A 6,869-nucleotide genomic window follows, 5' to 3' on the forward strand; every position below is an offset into this window, starting at 1 on the left:
CACAAACAAGGCAGTTGTTACAGCCGTGCAGAAAGAGATACTATCATTTGTCCCATTTCCTATGGTTTCTATACCAAGTCATCTGGTCCATTGGGAAAAGTAACATTTTCTATTGCTTTTCTCATTTATCCATTCTACTCAGAAAAATTCCTTTAAAAACCCCCAAAGATTTAAAGTAATTTTAAGAAAAAGAAATCTGATATTCTGTGTCTCAGTTACTTTTCTCTCCTTGCTGAGACAAACATATCCAACACTCAAAGACAAAAGGATATTTATTTAACTCAGTATTTGTGGAGGGTTTAGTCCACACTCAGCTGGTTCCAAGGCAGGGGGGCACATGGCAGAGAGCAACAGTTCATGGTATGTAGGACAGAAAAGTAACAATAGAAAAAAGTAACTAAACAGAATTTGGTACCAGAGAAGTGGGGTTGCTGCTGTGACTACACCTGACTGTATGGCTCCACAGCTTTTGGAGATAACTTGTAGGAAGAGTTTAGAAAGATCTGGAGACAGGCTGAAAATGTAGAGCTGGAATGCCTTAGGCTGTACTGGTTTTGTTTTATTTATTTATTTGTACTGCCAAGTGAATTCAGGACCTTGTGATTGCAAGGCAGGCAATTGTGCCACTGACCTATATCCCTTACCCCCTTAGGCTGTACTGTATGAGATTCTGGTTAGAAATAAGACCAGAAGGCTTATAGAAATCCTGCCAATAAATACCAACCCTGGAAGGTTTCTGCTGGGAAGGACGGCACTGGCTGTTGGAGTTGAGACAACATGTGTTATACCTTGGCAGAAACCTTTTCTGATTTTGCCCACATCCAGAAACTTTGCCTAAGACTAAGAATAAAGATGGCAAATTAAATAGTCTTGCAGAAGAAATTCCAAAGCAGTGTAATACTGAGGCAGTAGAATGGCTATTGTCATCGCCTTTCAGCTAGGTCTGTGTCAAGAATCAAGAGCAAGGAACTCAGAAAATTATTTAAAATATTGTGAGTTTGGCCAGAAACGAAGCCCCAATAAACTGTTGGGCTGCAAAGATAGAATAGATCTTGATGAATGAGAATAAACAGGAGAAAAGATGGCCTAGAGGAATCACAAGAAGCATCAGGAATAGCCTCAAAATTTCAAAAGTGGAAGACAGCTATGAGAAGAAAACCCAATAGCACTCTATTCCAGAATGGCAGTAGCCTTCAGAACTTGTTCTCTGGATTGGGTTATGAGGGTCAGCAAATCAGGCACTCGAACTCTACAGCCAAAATAGAAGAGAGCCTGACTACTGCTCTAACTGGCGGTAGATCTTTGCATTAATCTCACGGTGCTAGTTGTAGGTGCACGCTGAATGTGAGTTGCAGAGTCAAGAAGGCTTCCCCCACAGTTCAGAAAACGGCCCAGAAGGCTAGGTATGCAAGCCTGAGAGGGCAGTGTGTGAAGCTGTGACTTTGAAGCCTGAGCTACAGTAGAGACACCAAAGTCTGAGGAACCCAGGGGCACGGATCATCTGAGGAAAGCTGCAAATGGGAGTAGAACCAGCCTAGGAGAGAAGCTGTGTGAGCTACAACCGCCTGCTGTGCCGCAGAGGCAGAGCAACCCAAGCCCTTTGGAGTTCACAACTCACCACAGATTGGGACACTGAAAATGGAACTGTGGGACTTAATGTTTGCCCTGCTGGATTTTTGGACTTGCTTTGCTAGCATTCCTTTGGACCCCCATTTGTAACTTTTGGAATGAAAATGTCTTACCTCATGCCACTGTACATTGGAAGTATTTAACTTTCTTTTCATACATACAGGGGCTCACAGCTAAGAGTTTACCTTAAATCTCAGAGGCGACTTTGGACTTGAAAATTTTCAGCAATGCTGAAACTTAGAACTTCAGCAAAACTCTTAGGAATGGACTAAATGCCTTTTTCATAAAGGAACGTACATGGGTCTTTGAGAGGCCAGGGGTGGAATGTTGAGACTTGTGTCTTCGTGTTCCCTAAAGCTTCATGCGGACATGTGTAGCAGGCTCCTCAGAGGTGGCTGTGTGTAGAGCATATGGGGCTGGCATCAAGGGTGTGTATTAGTAAAATCAGCCCACTGATTGCTTTGGCATAGCTCTGGGTAGGACCAAGATGTGAGTCCCACACACACTATGGGAAGCAGCGTAAAATACAAGGGGCAAAGGGAAGCTTGACCCACCTCACTTCTTGCTTCTACTGTTCTTCCACCATGACAAACCATGGTCCTCTGCCATGTGCCACCCTGTCTTGGAGCCAATCCATTACGGACTAAAACCTCTACAAATTGTGCGCTATCTAAACCTTTCTCCTTTTTACTTTGAGGGTCAGGCATTTTGTCTCAGCAACAAGAGAAAAGTAACCAAGAAAGTCTGTATCATTTCACTTTAGGAGCATATTTCAGCAAATATTTAAGAAATAAATTTCTGGAGGGGGGGGGAATAATTAGGTAATTTTATGCCAAGTGTAATACGATGCACCTTTTTTTCCTCAAAAGAAAAAATAATAACCTGTTATGTTAAATAAGTATTTTTTTTTTTTTTTTGCAGTACCAGGGGTTGAAAAATGAATATCCTTTTGAACTGATTTACTTGATGTGCCCACAAGGAAGCAGTAATGCATTCACATACACAGCCTGACCCCCTACAAAATCGTTTCCTTAGTACTGCAGCTAAATCATATTAGATGAGCATGTTTATAAATGATTGCATTTATAAATATATACATAAATTTCATATAGATATAGATAGATACACAAAATGCTAAGAAAGTAGAAAACCCAAGATTCTTGAAACAGTAAGTTTCAAATGGTAATTTTAGGAAATAGAGCAAAACATTTTCTATGTAATTTCACTTCTGACGCAGAATATATTTAAGTGTGTTTCTTAAACAATTAAGTAAACCTCTCTTTGTCGTGTGCAACCCAGCCCACTCCAGAATAAACGGATTGACAATGCAAGAAGAAAAATATCACTAAAATATTTTCATTTATTTATTTATTTATTTATTTAATTCTTTCATTGCTCTTGCTGTCCTAACCTTTAGGAACACTCTTCAGTTATTAAGTAGTCTTAATATTTTGTTCTGGGAAATAGGTCAGAACACTGCATCAGACAAACAACGATATGGCAGAGATAACTAATAGACATTGTTGGCATGTCCAACAAGGGCCCACCTCTGAGTCTAGTATTAAGATTTGTCTTCCCCCTTTTTTGGTCCCCCTAAATTTTCCTATGCAGGCACTTCTGAGCAAAAAGTATCTTTACATATCAACTTTGATACAGATCAGCAATGTGAGTAGAACATTTGCTAAACTGGGCAGGCTACCGAGAGAACACTATGAACAAGATTTCTCAGATTTCAAGTCCATTGGATTAAGCTCCTGTCTTTGAACTGCTACCAACTTGGCATGTGTCTTATGCTGCTTTACCCATACCTTCCATTACCAGCCATGTCCTTGAAAGTGAAAACGGGCCTAAGCTCTGTTTCCAGAGTGTCAGGATGTACTCAGTCATGCCTCTTGGGTGATGCTGATGGGGCCATTTCTCCCTTGCATTCTTGGGCTGGAAGAATGCATCCCAAGGTCCGGACTGATCCTCTCCTCAAGTGTTCAGGCCACTCTTCGGTACACACTTTCCCCCACTGTGAGGGTGTGGAAATGTGGCAGACGAACATGTTGTATCTCCTGTGGAACCTAATCAATTCTGTAGCAGTTCCCTAAGGGCTGGGCTAAGCAAGATAATGAGGCCCCGTCTGAACCCTGAGACAGACTGCTCTGGTGGATTAGTGATGTGCGTCACAGGCGCAGATGAGGAGCCCGTGCGTGATGTGCTCAGCATTCTCCATCCCAGCCCTACTGTGTCCAAATGTAGATTTCATTAGGTTTAAAAACTTTTGGTTATATAAGTCCCTTCCTCTTACTATAGCATTAGACCTGGGGTAAAGGACTCAAAGTGTTCTATATTTATACTTCCATGTGGAACCCTTTTATACAAAAGTGTGGCAGAGTACTTCTCCCGCTGAGTCAGGCTAAAGGTCAGCATTATGGACCCAGTGCTCCTCCTTCTTCCCAGGGGCACACAGCGAGAACCCTTCCTGGGAGCGTTCAGAAGTGACTTTTAAAACGCCGCCAGCATTTCCACCAAAGCAAAAGCACCAGAGCTCCCCAAAGCCACCCCCGGCAGGATCACATAAGGGTCCTACTGACCACGCAGCTCCTCTCTTCCGTCCCAGTGGACGCAGAGCTTCCATGTCTCACCCATAGTTCTGTACATGAAACACAACCAGAAGAAAGAGGCCGACAACAGTCAGATTCAGTTTCAGGCCTTCGTTCTGAAACCATTTAGGAAAACCTTGCACAAAATTCACCTCACGATGGCAAAAACAGAAATTCAACACAGCTCCCCTGCTGTAATAAAGCCATGTTCTGGGGGCTTTGGAAACTCAAGATAACAAATCAAACCCATTCTCTTCCTTTTTTATTGTTTGCTCCATTCTCAGTCAGAAAAACACTCGATATCTTTCTAATATAAAGTATTACAGAAAGAATCCCATTTCATAATTTTTATCTAAAGAACAACATTACAAAGAGAAGAGCATCATTAAGCACCAACAGCCCCACTTCTAGCTCTGTAATCATATTTATTCTATTTCCAAGGCAATCTTCCTCATCAATTCCATTTCCCTAATCAAATTACATTGTTTAAAAAGGCAATTTTAGTTAATACTTGCTGCACTCTGCCTTACAGTAACCCACCTCCTTGCTTTCTCCCCACCCAGCCCTTCCAGAGCATTGATGCCATTTATAAACTGCAGCAGCCACTCCTGCCACTTCCTCTGATTGCGTACAAACCACTCAGGCTAGAACATGTAAAAGTTTCCTCATAAAAAGTTCAATGGTTATAACAGAATAACAGCCTGTCTAAGAAAAACAAAAGTTAAAAATGAGAAAATATGTAAAAGCAGGTTGCTGTTCTCAAGATGTGAAGAACTCTTCCTTCCTTAGTAAAAGGCCAATTGGCCTGCAAACCATAAATCTCAGGAAGGACAATGACAGTGACCACAGACAAGCATGTAACTCATGAAAAATGGACAGAGGTCAGAGTTTTTCCTGTGGACTGGCAACTGAAGGAGCCCTGTATAAGGGTGCATGGGGGTAGTCAGATGATAAAGGAGTGTAAGAATCTCCACACAGACTGAAGCCCAGAGCAAAGCCCCATGGCCACTATATATATCATCTGTGCCTCTAGCACATGGCAGTTTTTGGGGAAAAATGAAGTTAAATGGACTGCAACAAATACCATAAGACAATATCATTAGCTAGACTGTGGCCCAAAGTATGCCCCACTTAGTATGGAATATTACATTGAAGTTTTTAAAAAGGCTTCCAACATAGGAGAACCTGTACTGTAACATCATGTAACTAATAGTGTCCCAGATTTTCTGATCAAGGAGATTATGCAGCAACAGAGGAAAGTGATCGACAATGTAGAGTGTGCCTAAGGAGAGTCACATGGAGAGAAAACATTCTCTCAGGCTTTCACAGAAAGCAAATTGGTCAAGCAATGGCCATGACTCATCCACATGGCTAACACTGACAAAGGATCTACAAACTGTGGTACAGGGTATCAGGGTAAATCCTGAAGGGATCTGACTGACCTTATCAGACACAAAAGCTACATTTCTTGTTATATAGGTCTTGCTTTATCTTGGTCTTAACCATCCAGCAGAAAAGTATAAAAATGAAGTATAAAAAGTAAAGCCACGTTAATATGCTGAGTTGTAAAAGGCTCAAGTCAACAACTTCTGACATTAACAATCCTACAGAAAACCCACTACTACTATGGACTACTGGACTATATTGGAATATTTTGCTGAATTCACGCACCTAAAATATTTAAGTGATAATGGAATACCCTTCTCTGATAAAACTAAGCAAAAAAGGGGGATACAAATGAATGACCATTTTGTATCTGTATATTCAAAACAGTTAGGATAGATACACAGCTACATTCTCTTAATGCAATGAAAAGAGAGATTTGTTCAACTAGTGTTTGTGGACAGGATATATGACTGCATCTTGTACAATGAATAACCACTAAGACAACAATATGCAATGTATTAATTATTGAAACTGTGCTAGTAATCTGCTTTGAAACTGTCTCACTGCCATTTCTCAATAAAATTATTTTTAAAAAGACAAAACAGATACTGTATAAAAATACCTTCAGCTTGTCTGTATATGATGTACATGAAAAAAGTAAGTTTTGTGTTTAGACTTGAAAAAAAAATAGATAAATAAAAATAAAAATAAAAAGCCTTCCAAAATAGAAACTTTGTTAGAGGAATATTTTTAGTGGAAAGAGATCCAGGTCACTTTTTGCTTTTGTAAACTATTATCTTCCAGAGAATCACAATTCCATGGAGCACTGAGAAAGTAAGATTAAACTGAAGATTCTCCCCCAAAAAAATACTTGAAAACTACTGACCTAGAGTACGGATACTTCCTTTTTAGGAAATCAAACTTAAAATTACCTAAAAATACTTGGGGTGGCGAGATAGTTCAGCCAACTAAGTGCCTGATGTGGCAAGCACCGAGATCGGGGTCTGATCCCCAGCCCCATATGTTGCACGGTCCTGCTCCCAGGTACACTGAGCCGGAGACCAAGTCCGGGCATGGTCATGCATGCCTGTCATCCCAGTGCTAAGAAGGCAGAAAATAGGAGGATCACTACGAGTCAGAGCAGACCCTGTACCAAATGCATAAATGGAAAAATAAAAATCATTTATCAATGCTCATCAGAAAATTACAAAAATACCATCTCTTATGCTCTCAAACCTGTTTCTCTTGCTTTTAAATAAAAACAAA

Source organism: Octodon degus, unplaced genomic scaffold (genome assembly GCF_000260255.1).
Source record: "Octodon degus isolate 3935 unplaced genomic scaffold, OctDeg1.0 scaffold00009, whole genome shotgun sequence".
Lineage (NCBI taxonomy): Eukaryota > Metazoa > Chordata > Mammalia > Rodentia > Octodontidae > Octodon > Octodon degus.